Consider the following 22,326-nt stretch of genomic DNA (forward strand, 5'->3'; position numbering starts at 1 on the left):
GGCGAATTTTGACACACCAAGCCAAAAAGGTTGCCCATCACTGCCCTATGTTCTCCATATTAGTGAGGGTCCTAGTGGCAGGACTCCTATAGATCAGGCATTTATGATATATTTTACTTCCAATTTAGCTGCATATTTTTTTCTTGTTTCTCAATGCACAATACAATTTAAATCATTAATTCTGGAAGATCCATATTATGCATGGATATTGTACATTTGTACAAAGTACGTACTATGGATCATTATTTGCAAAAAAAATAGATATACAAATAGACAGGAAAGTAAGGATGAAATCTAATAAAAGTACACAGTGTTTGATAAACAGAAAATGACAGTCCTGACTTATACACTGATCTAGCTCCATACAATATCATTCGTTTAAAATCGTTCAACCATGTGTTTGGCTGTGAACGTGTCACCGCAACTTAATAATAAAACAGTTGTTTTAAAGAAGTTGTTCCAAAATCTAAAGTTATTCCCTATCAACAAGATAAGGAATAATTTTATGATTGGTGGGGATCAGGCCGCTGAGAACCCCACCGATCTCGAGAATGGGGGTCCTAACAGTCCGCACATTAATGGAGTGGAGGATGTGAATGTGTACCACTGCTCCATTTACTTCAATTACAGTGCTGGAAAATACTGAGTGCTGGGTGTGAAAAACCCCTTTAGGGTACATTCCCCCAGGACGGAATGATGCAGAATTTCCGCAGCTGAAAATTCCGTGAAAAATTCTGCAGCATTTCCACATCCAAAACAGTGTCAAAATCCTCACCGTTTCAGAAGATACCGCTATGGAAATTCCACAGCATTTCTGTCTCATTGACTGTACCCTTAAACTCCATCATGTGCTTTTCTCAGCTTCCTCTACAGAGCTAAATACAGGCTTTTTGAGCCCAAATATATGCAAAAAATATTGTGAAAATCTCTATTAATTGCATACACTATGTATTGACGCAGAATGGTTACTTCATACACTGTTTACTGTACTCTAATGGTTCCATTTTTTTACTTCGTTATACAGGCTGTATTAATTTGCTAGAGCTGGTGGTTGGAAGATGATAGAGCTCAGTTAAGCGTGGATAGAGCAGCCCTAGTGACTCAGCACCTCTCTAGCCTCCCATCTGTCAGCCACTCATCGCTAAGCCGTTGGGAGGACCCAAAGTTTTAAAAGTAGGTGCAAAGTTCCGGAAAGGTCAGAAGAGACTAGAACAGGTGTAGGTTACTACTACAAGTGAGATGCTAGCTGGAATAAGGAAAAGAAGCATCAACCATTTTTATGATTCCAAGGATTGCAGGGTAAAGAATGCCAAGTACAGGTTGCAAGACTTGTGCCAAGCATTATGGAATCTTAGGCAGCAGTACTTTCAGCCACCACCTGTAGATCTGAATATTGCAAAAGTGGACTAAATTGGATGTTACTTCATCATTACCATCTGGTTACGCAATAAAAGTGAGTTGTTTTCTGTTACCCGGCCTAAGTGACTCCTTGGATTTTCTTCTCCTGGTGGCCCCTACACTGCACCACAACATCACACCAGGGAGCAGGGCCAGTTTATACCATTAATCTCTGAAATTTCACTGTAGGATAGCTGGGTGACACTAAACCTTTCTTCTGTAACACTACAAATATGATAGTCGCAATTATAGATATTGTGCAATTAATATTATAGTGTTGTGAAAAGGGCATGAGGCTACTTAATAACATGTGATGTCTCAGACTTCATGGCAAAAATACAAAATCCCGGATCATTTATAAATAATAAATATAATGATTATGCAAATGTTCCACGCAAAGTCCTTTTAGATGGGCAGCCCGAATGCCCATATGAGCACCGATTAACAATATAAAACGTTGAGTGATGCTCCTTTAAAGGATATACATGTAGTGACCCAGACCTAGGAGGGGTTAAGCAGCTAGGGGAAAATGAGATGGTAATCACGGTGACTCTTTCTGGCTGATGGTAAAAATGTTGGTCTACTGGGCTTACCTAAACCAGTGGTTAAAGTAATGAATGAAATTATGAAATAGGCAGCTGTTCTGGCCTGCTGCCTGCAGGGTAAGATATTGGTTGTCATGATGCCAGTCCACATATGGGTAGGGACTAGAGATGAGCGAATATACTCGTTTCGAGTAATTACTCGATCGAGCACCGTGATTTTTGAGTACTTCCGTACTCGGGTGAAAAGATTTGGGGGTCGCCGGGGGGTGGGGGGAGGTGTGGCGGAGCGGGGGGTAGCAGCGGGGAACAGGGGGGAGCCCTCTCTCTCTCCCTCTCCCCCCCACTCCCCGCTGCAACCCCCCACTCACCCACGGCGCCCGCCGAATCTTTTCGCCCGAGTACGGAACTACTCAAAAATTGCGGCGCTCGGGTGAAAAAGGGGCGTGGCCGAGTAGGTTCGCTCATCTCTAGTAGGGACCCATTCTGGACAAAAATAATAAATACAAAAAATGGAGAACTAAACAACAATGGAGATAGTAGTCCTTGAACTCCTGTAGTGCCGTGTTGTACTCCAGTGCAGTATGTTGATGATGGGAAGAAACTCCAAGAAGCAGACTAATGATGCAACAAAGCTAACTCTTTATTGCAGGGAGAGAGAGAGATTACAGCTGTAGACATTGACTACTCCTGGACTTTTCTCAGGGGACTGTTACTAGACCTTATATTAGTACACTGAATTTGAATTTCCAGTTTTCTCTCTCTTGCCTTGACTATTGCTTGACACAGTATTTTCTGAGTTGAATTCCTTCTCTTTCCCTTTCTCTTTCTCCTCTTCCTCTCTTTATCTCTCTCCACTGCCCACTCTCCAGCATAACTTGTCTTGCTAGTACTCACACTTAGATGTTATAGCTCCCCATCGCACTGACTGTTGTAGATGTTCTCCTTGTTCCTCCCTGGTCTCTATCTCTTGGACCTCTTGACTGACCAACCTCCAGGAGTAGACTGGCTAACCCCGCCCACTCTCTACCTTTTATGCCTTTCCTCTACACCAATCCCAAACTAGGGGAAAACTGTCTATCCAATCCCAGCCTAGCTAGGGTTGACTGACAGGTATTAGAGCAGGTTAGAGTGTATTCCACTAAATCATGCAAGGTTAGGTAGTAGGAACACCAGAGTTTAACACTTTCCTAACCATTTAAAGGGATAGACACATAATTACACACATTTACAAATATATATACACTTTACATGAGTTAGCAATAGCAGTGCTGTGGGATCACAACTCAGGGGTACTATATACACACAGGATGAGGATCTCCCAAACAATTGGTCTGTCCAACAATTATTTACTACTTGCGAATGTTTACACAGCCGTTCACTTCCATGTTTGCCAGTGGCATACGCAAGGAAAAGTGTTGCTGACGATCAATGCCTTTTATGCCCACATAAAAGATCCCATAGGCCAACAAATGGGCATTTCCTCATTTATCTGCTAATTCGGGACATATTTACACAAGGCAATTATCAGGAATGAGCGTTCATATATAGACTTTTCAGCCGAGCCTCTGTAAAAGGGCCTTTAAACAGAAATCATAAGGAGATCTAATAGTAATGAAGCTAAAGCAGAAAACAGCTTGTTCTCATGCACAGAGATTTAATCTGAATGATTTTATAATATGAAGGGTCAGGCTTATAAATCATAGTATGAATAATACATCCAAAGGCTTTCAACGTGGTTTATGGGGAACTGGTCTTTGATCTATTCATGAAAACACGGGACAACATCTTGAAAACTTACATTTGTATTTTTATAAGTGCTTTTATAAAGCCATCTACATCAATGCGCCCTGTTTAATAAGATACATGTAACTGACCTTAGAAATCATGGCTGTATTGCAGTGCCGTATAACCTCTGAGTTGAACAAAGCCATTATCGGGCATCCCAAAACTTCTGAGGGACCTTACTGTAACTCTATATGCCTCTGATTTTATAGATTTTTTATCTTGGGTTCAGTAGGAAGAAAATCAAGGCATGCTTCATTGGATGCCACAGGGCTCCACGTGCTTCTGTATGGCCTTCGGCCCATGGCTGTGCCTTGTGCATAAGGCCTTAATCACATAACATATATCTATTGGACTGACTTTGAGTGCCTTTTGAATACTCATTGGACAGCACAAAAGGCAAAAACAAGTCCCATCTATATCTATAAAGTACAAGCCTATGAAAAATAATTGGAAGTGTGACATCATTGCAAAAAAAATTGGACTGGTGGGCCCTAGGCACTCCAGTCTGACACTCGCTCTAGTACTGCTGCTACATATGCCCTATTTGGTGTTGCCTTGCAACCTCTTTTCTTCGATTGGTGTATACAGTTTTGATTTGTGCTTTTTGGCTCAGTATATTGGAGTGACCTTCATATTGGTGTAAACTATGCTATACTGACATGTCAGAAATTTTTATTGGTGGGGGGTCTGGGTCCTAAGACCACCACAAATTGCTAAAATAAACAAGCAGAAAACTTATCTAAGCACTGTGCCTGTTCAGGTGTTTCCATCTTTGCATAGAGCTGTGTATGGGCTCAAAAAAAAGTTTATAGATTCCATACACTGCTAGCAGGGATTGACAAACGGGCACATCGCTCAGATGAATGCTTGTTTAACAATCGGTGGGGGTCTTAGCACCAAGACTCCTACCAATCAAAACTTCTGACATGTTAGACTTTAACATGCCCTTCGGGTATGTTTAGACAGTGGAATTCGATGTGGATGTTTTTGACATGGTTTCCACTTCTAAAAACTACAGCGAGAAACCCACAGTTCAGCTGCGAATTTCTGCAGTGGCTGTGCAAATATTTATCCACACATCTACACATAGATTTAGCCCTTTTTAATGGGAAAATCTATGTGCAGAATTCCTAACACGGATTTCCCATTAACTACTGACATGTCACTTTTTTCGGGACACAGTTAAATTCTGCATTTTGAAAAAATCCATGCTATAGGTATAAGCTACAACATGGATTCACATTGAATGCAAAGGGATGCAGAACTGGCTCAAATTCTGCAGTGTGAACATATCCTTATACATACATAGGTATAGTATAGATACACAGATGGAGACACTTTTATATGCATACATTTCACACACACACACACACACACACACACACACACACACACACACACACACACACACATATATATATATATATATATATATATACAGGCATACTTTTACACACACAAGCAGAGGCATAGACACATACTTACATGCACCTCTGTTGGCCAGACATTAACCGGTTGGCCTGCCGGGAAAATTCCCAGTGAAATACATGGCAATCCACCCATGCCATATGCTTGGCCCAAAGAGAAAGTCATCAGTTATGTCTTGTACACAAGGCTAGGACTATCATGTCTTAGCCCAAGTATTCTATACATGGGACATTGCTAGAACAGGATGAAGTAGTGATGTCACAGGTCACATGACATGCCACTGGAGCGAAGAATAAGCACATTGTTAGAAAAGTGAATCGATATAAAATATGCTTGGGTAGAAAGGGGGAATGAGTAGAATAATAAAAAAAAAAAATTGGCAGCACCTTTAAAGTGACCCTCTGATTTAGGGACATAATTACGGATAGGAGAGTTGAGGGGTTACATTAACTGTACTTGATCTTGGCCATCCCTCTTTTTTCCTATCATCTTAAGACTACATAATCTATAAATATAAAAGGTGAAAGCACTCGCTGAATGACTGACTGCCCACTAATTCTCTAACTCCCCGGTGTCGTACAAACGTGAAATTTGGCACGACCATTCTTTGTAATGTAACTAATAACACAAATCTGTACCACACAAATTTGAAATTTGGCATGACCATTCTTTAAGACATAAATAGGAAAAATAAAGGGGTCGCAAATTGATTATTCAATTCTTAATGTCAAAGTAAGTGACCCCCTATGTAACCTACCTAATCTAATTCTCTAACTTCTCAGTGTTGTACAAACTTGACATTTGTCACGACCATTCTTTAGGTCCTTAATAGGAAAAGTAAAGGGCTCGCAACTTGATAATTCAATGCTAAGTGCAAAAGTAGGTGACCCCCCCTATGTAATGTAACTAATAACACACATCTGTACCGCACAAACTTGAAATTTGGCACAACCATTCTTTAGGTCATAAGTAGGAAAAGGAAAGGGGTCGCAACTTCAATATTCAATTCTAAGCATGAAAAACTGTGCACAAATCCGTGATACGTGAGAGAGTTCTTTTCTCAGAAACCATAAAGCCTAGGAAAATGATTTGTATACAGAGAATCTACCTGACCTCTATGTGTATATACTAAAGAGAATGTACCTTACCTCTATGTGTATATATGGAGGAGAATCTACCTCACCTCTATGTGTGTATACTGAGGAGAATCTACTTGACCGCTATGTGTATATTCTGAGGAGAATCTGCTTCAACTCTATGTGTATATACTGAGGAGAATCTACCTGACCTCTATGTGTATATACTGAGGAGAATCTACCTGACCTCTATGTGCATATACTGAGGAGAATCTACCTGACCTCTATGTGTATATACTGAGGAGAATCTACCTCACCTCTCTGTGTATATACTGAGGAGAATCTACCTCACCTCTATGTGTATATACTGAGGATAATATACCTCACCTCTATGTGTATATACTGAGAAGAATCTACCTCACCTCTATGTGTATATATTGAGGAGAATCTCAATCAGAGCTCTTATTTTCAGAATATAATTGCTGCGCAGCAGGAAACTGAAAGCAGTGGAAGCCCAAGCATAGTCAATATATGATGACTAGAGATGAGCGAGCGTACTCGGAAAAGCACTACTCGCTCGAGTAATGTGCATTATCCGAGTATCGCTGTGCTCGTCCCTGAAGATTCGGGTGCCGACACGGAGCGGGGAGCTGCAGGGGAGAGCGGGGAGGAACGGAGGTAAGATCTTTCTCTCCCTCTCTCCCGCCCGCTCCCCCCCGCTCCCCGCTGCGACTTACCTGTCAGCCGCAGCGGCACCCGAATCTTCAGACCCGAGCACAGCGATACTCGGATAAAGCAAATTACTCGAGCGAGTAGTGCTTTTCCGAGTACGCTCGCTCATCTCTAATGATGACCCATTTTATTTTTGAAAATCTAAAATTGCCCATGTTGTAAACTAGTGGTATTAGTGGTGTTAATGTATATAAAATCCTCTTGCTCGAATAAACCATAGGCATGCTCAAGTTTTAACTTTCCTGTTTCAACAATTTGCTGTTTATAACTCCACTTAGTTTCACTTTTGTGTACAAGTAATAAGTGCCTCCAGATGCAGTTAGATGGAATGTAAGGTTATTCTGTATAATTAAAGAAAGTCATGTTTTTACCAAACAAACAAAGAGTAAAGATATTGTGTGTTGAGTAACCAAAAGAATTCTCTCTCTGTTGTCCTGAAAATTTCTTCCCTGTTCCTTGGGTTTTCATAGAGCATTTTACTGCAGCATCTCAGCAGGGGGAATATTACTCTAGTCTAACAGATCATAAATATTTCCTTTTAACTCTGGGCTGAAAAACAAGAACCTGCTTTCCTGTTATTAAAAAGACTTGGGGTGCATTTATTAATAGTACCGATAACCAGGATTTTACTTTTCTACCCTTGGTATAATTGCATGCTATATAAGGAATTGTGTACATTTTGGCCCATAAAGGGACAGGCCAAAACAAAACTTCTAAGGACAACTTGATCAAATATATAGCAATCAGAGGAGCAGGTTACATTTCTTTTATGCATACCCCTTATGTACTTACCATCATATTTTGATAATGTGTTAAGAGCATATTAGAGATCCGTATGATTTAGATCCCAAATACAGTCATATAGAAATCATTTATTGGATATGTAATAATCACACATTGGTGATGTGCTTATGAGCATATGCGATTACACTTGAGCATGCAAACATGACCAATTGAGTAGTCTGCTCTGTACCTCTCACTGCCATGTAGTGACTGTGGTCAACATTATTGTCACCTTGTCACCCCTGAAGATTGGGTACTTCATGTAAGACATTGGTATGCTGCCATTGTAAGCAGACTATGCAACTACTATGATGCCCATGGGACAGGGGGCCTCGGGCCATGACTCCTTTCCCATCACTGACTGGACTCCCCATTAGTAAGGGGGGAAACACATACCTCTTGGTGCCAAAGAAAAGACACTATTATCTTTTGAAGTCACATAGATTGGACACTATCACTTCGTAGAGTCAGTATTTATTGCATGGTAACTGTACTATTTAGAGTTGGGATACGTTCACATACAGAAGAAATAGTGCAGATTTTCCACAGTGCAAAATCTGTATCAAAATCTGTACCAATGGTCAGATCTCTCTCACTCTCCCCCCGCCCCCCCCCCCCCTCTGCATGGTGCTCAGACGAGTAATCAGTTACTCGAAAAGACTGATGTTCGCTCGAGCATCAGCCTTAAACGAGCGTGCTCGCTCATCTCTAGTCCCAATGTGTTCTGTGTATTGCACATTTGCGCGTATTTGCACAACTGCCATAGATTTCTGTGGAGGCCTTTGCTGCACAATACTCAGAATGATAGAGCAGGACTTATTTATTTTCATGTGCATCAAATGCTTGTTCAAAAAATGTTAATAACTAGGGATGAGCGAGTATACTCGCTAAGGCACTACTCGCTCGAGTAATGTGCCTTAGCCAAGTATCTCCCCGCTCGTCCCGAAAGATTCGGGTGCCGCCGCGGGGCGGGGAGCAGGGAGGAACGGAGGGGAGATCTCTTTCTCCCTCTCTCCCACCCGCTCTCCCCTGCTCCCCGCCGCAACTCACTTGTCAGCTGCGGCGGCCCCCGAATCTTTAGGGACGAGCAGGGAGATACTCGGCTAAGGCACATTACTCGAGCGAGTAGTGCCTTAGCGAGTAAACTCGCTCGTCCCTATTAATAACCCATTGACATCATGTAAATCAGGAAGGGTATAGTTTCTCCTTAGGCTTGTTAATAAGTCTGACATTGACTTGCAGGTATGCTGCCTTCCAATAGGTGGTCCTGTAAAGGAATTGTTCCTTCTTCTCATTTGCATATTTCCCAGAGGAGCAAGGATGGCCTTATAAGTCTCTTGACACCTTCTAGGTGCTCTTCCAAAGGAGAAACAATTCCTAACCAACATTTATAGGCCTCCCACTAGCCAAGCCGGAAACCTACTGTACATTATTGTGGGGCAATCACTCTGAAACAGCAGTCTGTGCATAAATATCTTCTCCTTCTGGCTTTGGTTCACAATTCCAGTTCATTGTTACAAGGTTTATTAATAAGTCTAACATTGACTTGCCAGAATGCTGCCTTTCAATAGATAGCACTGTAGAACCAATTGCTCCATCCTCATGTTTGCTGTGGAGCAGAACACTGCCCCAATGTTGGTGTGACTTCCTAGAGGTCCATCGCATTCAATAGCTGGTCAGCCCTATTAGTGGTACTAGGGGTGATAACAGCTCAGCGATATGTTCAGGACATCCTGCAGCCACGTCCATATGTGTTCCTCTCATGGCAGCTTCCAAGAGGCATTTTCCGGCAGGTTTAAGGCTCGGCTATGTACAGTAAGGGAGTCACAGGAATGTCTCCACAACATTGTCAAACTGCTGTGTTCTGCCCGGTCATCAGATTTATTACCAATAAAATGTGTATGGGAAAATCTAGGACACCAACTTCAATATCCTACGCGTTTGTGCGGTCTAGAGGCTCAGTTACAGCAAATGTGGACCAATATGCCGCATGACACTATACGGAACCTGTATGTCTCCATGCACACCCGTATCACATCCTGCATCCAAGCTAGAGGCGGTCCAACAGGGCATTGGAGCCTCCATGTCCACCTATATCACATCTTGTATCCAAGCTAGAGGCGGTACAACAGGGTACTAGAGCCTCCATGCCCGCCCGTATCACATCTTGTATCCAAGCTAGAGGTGGTACAACAGGGTACTAGAGCCTCCACGACCGCTCGTATTACATATTGCATCCAAACTAGAGGCAACCTAACAGGGTACTGGAGCCTCCATGCCCACATGTAACACATCTTGTAGCTAAGCTAGGGATGGTACAAAAGGGTACTAGAGCCTCCATGCCCACCCATATCACATCTTGTATCCAAGCTAGAGGTGGTACAACAGGGTACTAGAGCCTCCATGCCCACATGTATCACATCTTGTAGCTAAGCTAGAGACGGTATAAAAGGGTACTAGAGCCTCCATGCCCACCCATATCACATCTTGTATCCAAGCTAGAGGTGGTACAACAGGGTACTAGAGCCTCCATGCCCACCTGTATTACATCTTGTTTCCAAGCTAAAGACAGTACAACAGGGTACTACAGCCTCCATGCCCACATGTATCACATCTTGTATCCAAGCTAGAGGCAGTACAAAAGGGTACTAGCGACTCCCTACAAGTGTTCCGTTTTTCACGATACATAATTCTTTTGCTCTGATATTGTAATCACTCACTTATATCAACATTACAATCACACAGAGAAAGTTACATTTGATTTTTTTTACAGCGAGTGTATGTCAATATAGGATACGACAGTTTATGTCCATCACTCTAGGCTTTTCATGTGGGCCCTCATTTTGATTCTGACTTTACTTTTGTTGGGTGGTTTTATTCAAATGTAGTATAAGTTATATTTCAGGGATTACAGTCTAATAGTACTAAAACCCAAGGGAATTCAGTGGTTTGCATATTCTGATCACTGGATGTTGTCCTATGGGTCACATGTATTTTGTTGCTCCTCACAGGATTAATAGCAGAAAGAACAAAATGAGACTAAGCTGTGATTAATTACAAATTAGACCTGCCTGTCCACACTTTGTCAGCACTCAACTGAGTTTAATTAACTGATGAATGGTGGACTGGATGCCTAAAAACGCCGTTCTATTCCCTATCCCTTGTTCACAATGCCAAAGACAATAGAGCTGTCTGACAGGACAGAAGGGCTATTATCACTAAGTACAAGCAGTCTAAAGGGCACACCTTGCCATCCCGGCATCAACAGTTCAAAATGTTATCAAAACATGTGCTACTCATTAACCTTCCAGGATGTGGTGAAAAAAAGGAAAATTGATAAGAGAACCCTACAAAATTTGGCTTGAAATATAACAAATAAACCAAGTACAACATCCAACGAATTTCAGGCTGAGCTAGGGACATCTTGGTAAGGGGAGTGAGCGGTGCCCCGCACCCCCCTTTATACTGCTTACTGCTGGCCAAATGTTGGGTGTTAGACCCTGTACTCTCCAGTCCAGAAAGGGGAGCAAGAAGAGCAGAGACTGACCAAGCACCCAGTTAGTGCAGCACTTACCAGTGCTGTGTAAAGGCCCCCATCTGCTAACCAAGTACGACAGCAGGGAAGGGGTTAACAGAGGCATTTTAGGAGCTATGTTTGTGAAGCACAGTGTGCAGCTCCTGGAGAGGTTCTGCTCTGTCTATAAAATGGACGGTGACTTGACTAGCACGTCACCTCCCAGAGGAAGCCCATTGGTAAGGCAAGAGTGAGAGGGAGGGAGTTACTACCTCCCCTTTCTGGAGTGAGCCAGAAGGTTCAAGAAAGTTCTGGGTGCAGGTCAGTGCCCTGTATAAAAGGTTGTGAACTGCATTACAGAAGCAGCAACCAGTGTGAGAGTGAGTGAGCAGTAGTGACACAACTACAAAGAGCCAGCAAGAGAAAGGCTTCTTTCACATGGCCAAAAATCACATTAACGTTAGGCAGCTATGTCCAAGTAGCAGCTGCATCTCCTGTTCTCTCGCCTGCTGATAAGTCTTTGGCTTTACCCAGAAAGAAATGAGATAGGAAGATGAAACTTTACATTTATTCCACATACTCTCCACTGATGCCAAAACACTTCTTACATCGCTATTCCAAGTTCTGTAAGCCTTGCAAAAAGAAGGATTTCGGTTGTGCCTCAAACCAGTCATCCGTCGTAGCCATGGCATCAGAAATGCCATGGAGGTGTTTCTTCAGGTTTGGAAACAGATGATAGTCAGAGGGAGCTAGCTGGTGAATAAGGTGGGTGGTCAACCAGCTGGAAGCCTAGCTCCACCAGTTTTGCCGTGGCCGCTTGTGCAGTGTGAGTGGAGGCGTTGTCTTGCAGGAACAAGATACCTTTGGACAGCTTGCCACACCTTTTGGCCTTCAGAGCTGCCTTCAATTGGTCCAAAAGTTCAATGTAATACCTTGCATTGATGGTGGAACCATTTTGAAGGTAGTCCACCAATCAGATTGGTCCCTGCGCTGAGCCAATGAGAGGCAGCAGTCACTCACCCATTCATGAATTCATGAATGGGTGTGTGAGTGAGACCTGCCTCTGATTGGTCAGGCTGTGACCAATTAGAGGCAGCTCATTCAGCAGGTGGGGATTTTAAAGCCCCGGCTGCTGAATAGTATAGAGAAGCAGTTCAGGAGAACTGCCGGCGGCCGCAGCTGAACTCCGGCTGCAGCGGAAAGGTGAGTATATATATATTTTTTATTTTTACACATTTCTGGAATAATTGCAGGGAAGGGCTTATATATTTAACCCCTTCCCAACAATTCATCCCGCGATCGCCCGCAGCGCATTGCTTTCAATGGAGCCGGCTGTATTGCCGGCTCCATTGAATTCAATGGTCAGTGCTCGTTTAATCGAGATGAGTACCGCGTGGTGCTCGTCTCGAGTAACGAGCATCTCGAGCACCCTAATACTCGAACGAGCATCAAGCTCGGACGAGTATGCTCGCTCATCTCTAATAATGACACAAACATGTTCACCAGAAATCCCCATGATGTCTGCTATTCCTTTAGTTGAAGTTGGCCGATTCTCCAGTATGAGGTTGTGCACAGCATCGACGATCTCCGGAACGACAACCTCTCTCGATTGTCCAGGACGTTCCTCATCATTGGTGCTGAAGTGGCCCGTTTTAAATTTGGTAACCCAGTTCTTAACTGTAGAATATGAAGGGCATTGATCCCCCAATGTCTGCGACATATCACCATGAATATCCTTCGCGGACTTTCCTTGCAGAAACAAGAATTTTATCACTCCTCTGCCCTCATTTGCTGTGAATATCGCCTTAGACTCCGCCATTTTGTTTTCCCACGTGCCGAGATCACTGTTGCCATAAGCTACAAACACAAAATTTTGAAAACATATATTAGACACATAAGGCTTTCATGTGATGTAACATTCGTTACCATAGAAACAAAAAAAGAACACAAAGTCAAAGTCTTATCAGCAGTCCCTCGTAGCTCAATGTTCATTCTGCGGAAATCTACCGCAGAATTCTACAGCGTGAAAAAAAAACATGGCATGCTCTAATTGCCGCAGAAAAACGCATGGTCAGCTTCCATTGTTGTCAATAGTAGCCAACCGTCACGCGATAGTTCCGCTGTGCGCACAGCGGAAGTATCGCGTGATTATGCGTCAGCGCTCACCACCAAAGCGTCATGCGCTGTACTGCGGATGTGCACTGGCTCGCCAGATAGGATTCAAGCTGCGGATCCAGAGAGGTGAGTATGGGGTCTTTGGGGGGCGCTGTGACGGACTCCGCTGCGATATTCCGTCATGGCCGTGAGCATGAGGCCTAAAGGCTATTTTTTGCAGGACAAGTGTATTTTTCAATGTTGCCATTTAACGTACCATTTACAATAATGTGTTGAAATATTTTGAAGAAAGTTGAAGTAAAACAAAAATGCAATTTTGCAATTTTTGGAGAGGGTTGATTTTTAGAGCCTCATGTGGTGTGGAGTGTTAAGGCAGCAGAAATGCAGTCCTAGGCTCTTGCTCATGATCTGAAGGTTGCGAGTTCAATCCCTGCGTGGTTTAGGTAGCAAGCGCAAGGTTGACTCAGCTTCCATCCTTCCAAAGTCAGTAAAATTATCACCCAGCTTGGTGAGGGGGTGTAATAAATAACTTGAAAATGCTGCAGAATAAGTTGGCGCTACACAAGATTTATTTTATTTAAGCAGTTCATGTTGTGATAAAAATGACATGTTATCTGTATTTTGTGATTCAGCATGATTCCAGCAATACCAAATTGATATAGTTATTTTATGTTATATTGCTTAAAAAAATACCTTTAAGGCCTTAGTCAGACGGGCGTTTTTTCGCGCGATTTGCGCATGCGATTCGCGCATATATAGAACCAATGGTTCGCTATGGTATCGGTCACATGTCTGCTTTTTATGCGGATATGCGATAAATTATAGGACACGACGATTCGCAGATCGTGCCTATCTGCGTTCGGCATTTTATGTGCGTACCAAAATCATTTACTGCAGCTAGCTGCGTTTTTTTCGCCGGCCAGTCTAAGTTTCATACGCATTTTGATGCGCACGGCGATTTTACTCCGGTCAGATGGGCGTTTTGCAGCGACGATAAACGCGGCTAGGTGCAGATTTTTCCGGCGATTTTTCGCCTCCGGTCACGCGATTTGCGCATGTGCATCCGACATGCGATGCGCAGATCGCGCAAAAAAACACCCGTCTGACTAAGGCCTAAGGTTTAAGTCACACGGGCGTTTTAACGTCCGATTATTCGCGTATTAAAAAGATCGCACTAAATAGAACCAATGCTTTCCAATCAACGATCTCCGGAACAACAACCTATCTCGGTCATTGTTTCCAATGGCAGCGGTCACATGTGTGAATTTTACATGCGCATAAAATTCGAACAGACAACAGATAGAACATATGGGTGGCAACAGATGTGGTCATGCGTCTTTTTTTAACGCACGCAGTGCAAACTTTTTTATGTGCGAATAAATGCACGTAAAAACGGCCGTGTGACTGAGCCCTCAGAAAAAAATTACTTTCTGGTGCCATCCTCTGACCGCCATAACATTTTTATTTTTTCATCAATGATGTGCAGGTAGGAGGGCTTTTTTTTGTGGGACGCTCTGTACCTTCTATTAGTACTATTATCAGGGATACGTTACATATGGCTTTTGTTTGCTTTTAATTACATTTTTTATTAGAGGAAAAAACTCAGTAGTGGCATTGCATTTTTTTCTGTAAGTATTCACCATGCATAATAAATAATGTGATATTTTAGTAAACTGTACTTTTATGGATATGGCAATGCAGATTTTTTTATTAATTTTTTTGGTGCAATGATCGTGAAAAGGGGGAGGGGGGTTAAAACTTTTAATATTTTTTAATTTACTAGTAATTAAAATCTTTATTAATCTTACTTTTATTTCTTCTTTAGTCCCCATAGGGTCTTGAGCTAGCAATTATCCGATTTTGTATATAATATACCGCAGTACTTCAGTATTGCAGTATATTGTACATGTAATATGTTCCTATTAAGTCCTGCTACAGACAGGGCTTAATAGGAAGGAGCACACAACAGGCATAGAAGGCTTCACTAAGCCCCAGGTGGACATGGTAGCTGAACAACACTCTGTAGGTTTTGGGTATGGGGATTTTTTTTCAGGAGACACCGGTATATAAATGATTGGAAGGCCAGGTTTGGAGTTAACTCCGATTCCAGCCGTTGTGGCCATGTGTAATATTTCAAGATAGCTGGCACCTGCCACTATGGAGTGGACTCGCTCTTAACACTGACACCAGATATCTAATGTACATGTATGATGGATGTCAGGAAGGGTTTAAAAGAGTTTGCTTCTAGTACATCTTGTGGAACCCTTGAGGGAAACCTCAAGCAGTCAGGCATTTTCTCTACAGTCGTCATTTAGTTGAATATCTCTTCATATATTGCAGAGTGCGAGCTGCTCTGTGAGACCCCACCATCCATAGAGGAGTTTAAGAGGGGGGTAGATGTCTTTCTAGAGCGCAATGATATTAGAGGATATAGAGATTAGGTGATAAGCAGGGTTGTTGTTCCGGGTCTTACATTTAGGTAGGAGCTATCAAACGTTGATCTAGGGCTTATTCTGACTGCCATTATGGAATCGGGAATGAATTTTTTCCCCTGATTGAGCAAATTGGCTTCTGCCTCTTGGGTTTTTTGCCTTCCTCTGGATCAACAAGGGGGGTGAAAACAGACTGAACTAAATGGACATTGTCTTCATTCAGCCTAACATACTATGGTACTATTTATCCATGATGTCCATATGGCCTTTAATTAAATAAAGTAGAACAGTTTATGATGAAATAAGGTAACTATGTACCAACAGATTGAATTTCCTGCTGTATTAAAGTAGGAATATGAAGCAACAGAAATAAATTAGAGGGGTCTTGAAAAGTTAAGACCTAGAACATGTGGCACAATGTGATTTTAGGTTTCGACACAGGAATTTCTGATGTGCTAGAAAATAAACATTGTGAGGTAATTAGACACAGCATTGCTTCAGGGTATACAATACACAGCTGCATACCATCAATGCCACACAAGTCATTCGAACGTCTGGTGGAAATGCCACATCAGCAGACCATGTCATAGATAATGTTAGATGACATCTCAAGTATCATGCCGGATATTCAACACAAGTAGGAGTCAGTGCAAAATTAAAACTGTAAGTCAATAATCCACAACATTTGTTTTCCCACAAAAGAGCCCCAAAAAGCTCTACAACAACCTTGTTCCTCTTCTGAAAGCTACAGCCTTTGCTTCTAACACAAGTCAGAACCCTTGGTGAGGAAATATGGTGGTACATAATATTTTTACAGAATGTTTAGCATTGTTTTTCCAGATTAGATTTTAGGGTGGTTAGGCCCATATATTGTAAATATTGTTTATCATCGTCTGGACGTGCTTCCATGATGCAGACATATCTAGTCTGCATACAGTGTGTCCACGAACTATTGCCATACCAGACACTTGGATCAACCATATTACAGCAGTTTTTCAATAATGGTTTTTTTTCTCCATTTATTGTATAGATTGTACATCTTGCATTCTTAAGAGCCTACTGTAACCCACAGGCGAAATATCTATAACCTTTAAAATTCTACAAATTAAAAAGTAGGCAACATATCGTCATTTGTGATATGGCTGCACTTTCCATACCTTGCACAAACCAATCAGAAAGGGGGAAATGGTATATATAAGGAGTGGAGGACTGGTTATCTGATTTTATGCTATACTATGTTTAGGGTTTATTCAGACAAGCATGAATTTCTCTGATAATCATGGCTGCTTAATGGGACAAAACGAAACCACTGATTTCAATAGGATTTTAGTGGTTTTGTTTTCATTATCGGCATTCTCACCCCTTAATTGCATGAGCAAGAAAAGATAGGACATGCCCTATCTTTCCAGAACGTAGTAAAGTTTTAAGTACGAAGTTTAAAAAAACGGCCAAGGGAAAGAAATTCCACTCGTTTAGGGCTCAGTCACACGGGCACATCGGCGCCCGTGTTACTGCAGCCAGCAGACGGCCGTACCTGAAGACGGACGTCTCTCTGCAGCGCCTGGAGGAAGAACATGTGACCGGCTTCATTGCTGGTCATGTGTTCTTTCATCAGCGCTGGAGAGAGACGTCCGTCTTCAGGTACGTCCGTCTTCTAACTGCCAGTTACACGGGCACATCGGCGCCGGTGTATGGGTGCCGATGCGCCCGTGTGACTGAGCCCTTAGATGCAACTACACTCTGTACCGTAGTTGTGCCCACACTAGTCTCAATCTGACCTTAGTTTTATGTGTTTTTTTATTTTCAACAATAGTTTTTATTGAAAGTTTTCCAATTTAGAAAATAATATAACAGTAAAAAAAACTTATTCTGGCTTATTATGGATGAGTTATCACAAAGTTATATATGATCTGGCTAGTGATAATAAGGGTATGGTGTTCCAGTATAACTAGATTTTTTCCCACCTTTCGTTGTTGTATTTCTTGTAGAAGCGATTCACTGATATCAATGGCCTGGCCAAGGCCAAGATATAGATCAAGAGGGGAGAAAGAGTTTTATGTGTTTTTTTCTGTACGGGTGAAGTTCAGGGAATAAAACTTATATTTTATTATGTGTATTCTGTCTGTTGCAAAACTTTGGGACAGAGACTAATTTTATATTCATGGCATGCAGTGGTTCCCATGAGTGTTGCTTCAACCATTTCCCGTTTAATTTGGCGCTTGGGAATGGTAGCCCATACACTATGATTTTTGGGTAACAACATAGCAAGGATGTTAATGCACCACGTTGCTCACATGAACCTCTGGGTAGTTTTCCAGTCAAGAGGCAGCTAGTGTGTGAGAACAGTGAGGGGTTGCTGTGATGTAGCAGTTTGGGAGGATTATCTGGTTTCAGGGCCGCTGTCAGGTGCGTACACCCTTGTTATGTGCGCACTTCCTTTCAGAAGTTTTGTTGGGCATTGTGATTTAGTGGTAGTGTCCCGAGTTTTAGTAAAAGTAAAGTGTAGCAAACGTGTTGGAAGTGGATCTACAACAGTTGGGTGCCAAATACGTTGGGACTATAGGCATCATGACTGCAACAGCTAAGGACATAGATAGGTCATAGACTGAGCACCAATCTGATGGGAAGTCACCGCATCAGGGAAAATCAAGCTTAGCTGTTATCCTCAGATCACTGCTCATACCAGTTTGTTGTTGTAAGGTACGTATTCCGCCTCTTCTGCTGGACTTTTTTCCATTGTTTTAAGTGATATTTGATCATAAAGACTGCCTCTAAGTGTTCAACTTAAGCTATTGTCTCCATTCCCAGTGTTGGTTGCCTTAGTTCAGTAAAGCAAAGAAACTGCTTTGTGCCTTATTTGCAACTAACCCTAAAGTTTCTAACCCCCACTCGAACACGAGCTTACAAATAGATAGAGCCAGAATGGGTCTGCCAGATGGACAGTCCGGCTGTGGGTGGAAGGGTATAAAAAAATAAACATAATTAGGATTGGGAATAAATTTTTTATTTTTGAAGAGGGCTGGATAAGGAAGAAAAAGCCAGAAAGCCCCTTGAAATCCATACAGGGTGTCAATACAAGTTGTGTCAGAATTCATGTTCCATCCAGCCCTGGTATTTATTAAGCTTATTGGAGACTGTTTGTCTCCACCCTCTAGATTTGTATATAAATTGTTTTAAAGTTACCTGTTTACCAGATCATTATGCCTTTAAGCTTCTAGTCTATCTTATGCTTCTGCCCGAGGAACGGTGCTTTGTTGTAAAACTGCTGCTATTAATTTTATGACTTTGCATCTGCCTGTCTGTGTAACAGACTTGGCTTGTTTATTGACTACTGTATTTGGTCTTTTTACGGATGTGAACTCTTAAAGAGAACCTGTCACCTCCAAACAGCACCATAAACTAAGTTGTTCTGCCATTCGGGAAGGTGATGGTGAGACGGAGGATGTAATTTTTATACTCACCCATTTTCCCATTTTCGGTAAAGTCCACACGCAGTCAGAAAATCTGATTCTTCTCAGGCTGCTATGCACAGACTCTCCCGTAGACATTTATGGGAGTGTGCACACAATGGTCTGAAAAGAACTACATTTTTAGACTGCGTGTGGACTTCAACGGTGGACAGCGTGGGAACAGGGGAGTGGTTGAGTATAAATATATTTCCTGGCTCCTTGTTACCTCCCTGGACAGCACCATAACTTAGCTTATGGTTCTATTTGAAAGTGAAAAGTTCCCTTTGAAGTTGTAGATACAGGAGAAGAAGACATTGATCCCAGTCAAACTGGTCCACCAGAATACTAGTGGAACCCTTGGTGGGCCAAAACCCCAACACAATAGTGGGTTTACATTTCTATAGGCAAAACTCAGATACAATTTATTTATATGTCATGAGGGTTCCATTAAGTAAATGATAAAATGGTGTTATGTACTAGAGAGCTGAAAAGTCTTACACATGTCACGACCCTTCCAATCTCACCTTGTATCAGTTGCTTCAGGGTAAATACAATATTGAACTCAAACATTTTTATGACATGAACTCTGAGAGTTTACTGCATGTAGAAAAGGGCAAACAGGGTTAAAGAAATGTTTCTCATCCTCAGTCACATTATGACTTTCCAGATAATACAGCAAGCTTTAAGAATATTCTGTGGCAAGCCACTTCCCCAGCATTTCACAGTTTGTTTTCAATAAAAAGACTTGGCAAGACAAGAAATGCGGACAACTTGTGACATACCGAACACAAATGCTTCACTCAGTCCAATATTTTCATAGATTTTTTTAACTGATAAAGACTAGCAAAAAAAATCATTATTTTGAGGAGCAGAAGACAGATTTTTTTGGCAATGATATATTCCATATGTTTATGAAGAAGTTCTGTGGCCAATACGAAAACCATATGGGATAAAATAAGAATGGTCTAATCTGGTTAGAAAGGATGTCCTCTCACAGATGAATGGAAGTTTGTAACGGGGACATGATGAAGAGTTGCCTCAAAGTCCCTTTTATGCAGGCAGAAAATCAGGAATAAATGTTTGATCAAACATTTGTTCATCTGATCATTGCCAGATATGAAGGTACGGGTGATCATTTGACAAATGAGCAAACTCTTGTTTGTCGGGTGATTGTATCTTTCATACGGCACCAAAAATCATCAGCTGTCGGCAGCACATTGCCCTGTGTAAACAGGAATATACTGTCTACAATAATGGAACTGTATGTGCCAGAATGACCATACTAACAATCATCAAAACAGATCACTTTGAGCCGTATGTAGTGGCTGTCACTGGTAATTGTAAGCGTGGCTCCCATTAAAATCAGTGAATGTTGTACTTGCAATTACCAGTGATAGCCACTACACAGGGGTTGGAGCTATCTGTGTTGTAGCACTGACAGTAGTTGCCTGAACAGCTGATCAGCGGAGGTCCCAAGTGGTAGACCCCAGCTGATCAACTATAGATGATCTTTACTGAGGATAGGTCATCAATAGAAATTGTCTGGAAAACTCTTGTATTAATATAGAACCCCCCAACAAAACCAAGCATTAATTGAGACCCCAGATCATGCATTAGGTCTTAGTGCAGCAGTATCTGAAGGAGAAGGCATTCCCATCGTAGATATCAGATTTGATTTGCCAATAGCAATAATAAACACCCCCTTTTCTCCCACCAAAGAGTGCTCTACTGTTTGTAAAGGGAGGGGAACAGCAACATATGTGTCAAAGTAGACAATTTATTACCCACTAAGACTTAGTCATCCCTCCAGGATCATAGTATATACAGCTAAGAGCCATATGGGGAGATGTGTTAATCTCACAGACACAGACATGGTGAGGTCAAAGAAACTCCAGATTTATTGCAACAAGGGCATCATTTGTTTATAGCCTTCTTCACCAGTAAATGAGGTTTACACACAGAATATGAGAATTTACATAACATTGAAATTTCCCATACTACATAATTCACATCTGCAAGTTTTAATAGGCATTGTGGTCAAAAGGACAGGAATAAACAATAAGTAGTTAATTAGAACTTTCAAAGACATAAATTTACTAAAAACAAAACATCACCTGTGATCATGGTGGACCCACGTCATCATCGACATGAATCTATCAAAACATCAGATAAAAACATCTGTTTCTCTGGGCTTTATGCCATTATATCATTAGCGAACTTACTTATCAGAAAGAATTGTTAAACAATTCTATGTATTTCTGAGAAAACGCACCATTTTCAGTTTAGGAGAGGAGAGATAAAGACTGAAAACGAAGCCATCAGTGCAGCCTCGTTGACAGATCTTCTACGAAAAATAAAGGTCCTTTTGGATGGAGCTGTAGTCAGGTGGTTGAGCACCCAACAGTCATTCCAATTATTATCATTCCTGTGCTTTTATATAGGAGCAATAATCATTCTGTGAATGGAGTATGTCGGAGATCACTTCCGGCCACTCACCTCCATTCACGGTATACAGGCAGTTGTTCATAGATGAATGGCTGCCTGTTTGCATAGGCTGATCATTGTTTGATTTTTATGTCTGCCAAAACTGAACAATGAGTGATAAGCAAACCAATGCTCAATAGCGGTGTGGGGTGATGGTACACGCTGTGCTTTTGGGACTGCCAGTGTGTAATATTCCTAGGTGAGAGTAAGCTTTTATGCAGATTGAAGTCAACTGTGTACCTGATTCCGAGTCGAAATCCACACCAATGGTGCGGATGTAGATGTGGTATTTGATGCAGAAATCCATGCACATCTTGGAGAATCAACCCCATTCAAATGTATGGGAAGGATCTTCAGTACTACAATATTCTGTTGCATTTGAAAATAGCTTAAGTCAAATTTATCCCCCAAAATGCATGTCAGTTTTGTTGTGCTACTTAATGTAACCATTCTTACCTCAAATCCATCAATACCCAGGTCAGTTTAGTTAGTAAAATGTTCAAGTCAGTGTCATCTGTTTTCTTGTAAATGCTTGTATAATCATTCCCTCCTAGAAATCAATCATTGTAAATGCCCAAGTTTCAT

General features: G+C 41.8%; 1 protein-coding gene across 6 annotated transcripts in view; it reads right to left on the bottom strand.

The window, feature by feature from the left end:
- LOC136588432 (agouti-signaling protein-like) overlaps positions 1–22,326 on the bottom strand; it is a 76,026-nt gene that overhangs the window by 24,522 nt on the left and 29,178 nt on the right. Inside the window, exon 1 of one of the 6 annotated variants that reach the window (XM_066587631.1) lies at positions 12,765–12,769. The exons of the other annotated variants lie outside the window; for them this stretch is intronic. The gene's annotated coding sequence lies outside the window, so the exon portion shown is untranslated. Of the gene's footprint in view, positions 1–12,764; positions 12,770–22,326 lie in introns of those variants that run through there. 6 annotated transcript variants of the gene reach the window in all.

Source organism: Eleutherodactylus coqui, chromosome 13 (genome assembly GCF_035609145.1).
Source record: "Eleutherodactylus coqui strain aEleCoq1 chromosome 13, aEleCoq1.hap1, whole genome shotgun sequence".
Lineage (NCBI taxonomy): Eukaryota > Metazoa > Chordata > Amphibia > Anura > Eleutherodactylidae > Eleutherodactylus > Eleutherodactylus coqui.